This window comes from Malaclemys terrapin, chromosome 16 (assembly GCF_027887155.1).
Source record: "Malaclemys terrapin pileata isolate rMalTer1 chromosome 16, rMalTer1.hap1, whole genome shotgun sequence".
In the NCBI taxonomy this organism is placed as follows: domain Eukaryota; kingdom Metazoa; phylum Chordata; order Testudines; family Emydidae; genus Malaclemys; species Malaclemys terrapin.
In genome coordinates, this window is record NC_071520.1 from 13,731,108 (window position 1) to 13,731,506 (window position 399).

Below are 399 nucleotides of genomic sequence, written 5' to 3' on the forward strand. Positions count from 1 at the left end.
GAAGCACTACTGCAATACAAATACACCTCTACCCTGATATAACGCGACCCGAATATAACACGAATTCGGATATAACGCGGTAAAGCAGTGCTCCGGGGGGGCGGGGCTGCGTGCTCTGGCGGATCAAAGCAAGTTCAATATAATGCGGTTTCACCTATAACGCAGTAAGATTTTTTGGCTCCCGAGGACAGCGTTATATCAGGGTAGAGGTGTAACAAATAATAAAATGAAAGCTCTGCTGGCACTTTTGAAAGATTATGATTTTGCCCCAGTGTCTGTGTACTATTGTATAAAGGTAAATGTCACTTACGCTGTCTACTAGCAAAGATTTCACAAACAATAGGTAAATAAATAGTGTGTGTGTGTGTGTGTGTAAAGACAATTCAACAATAACAATAA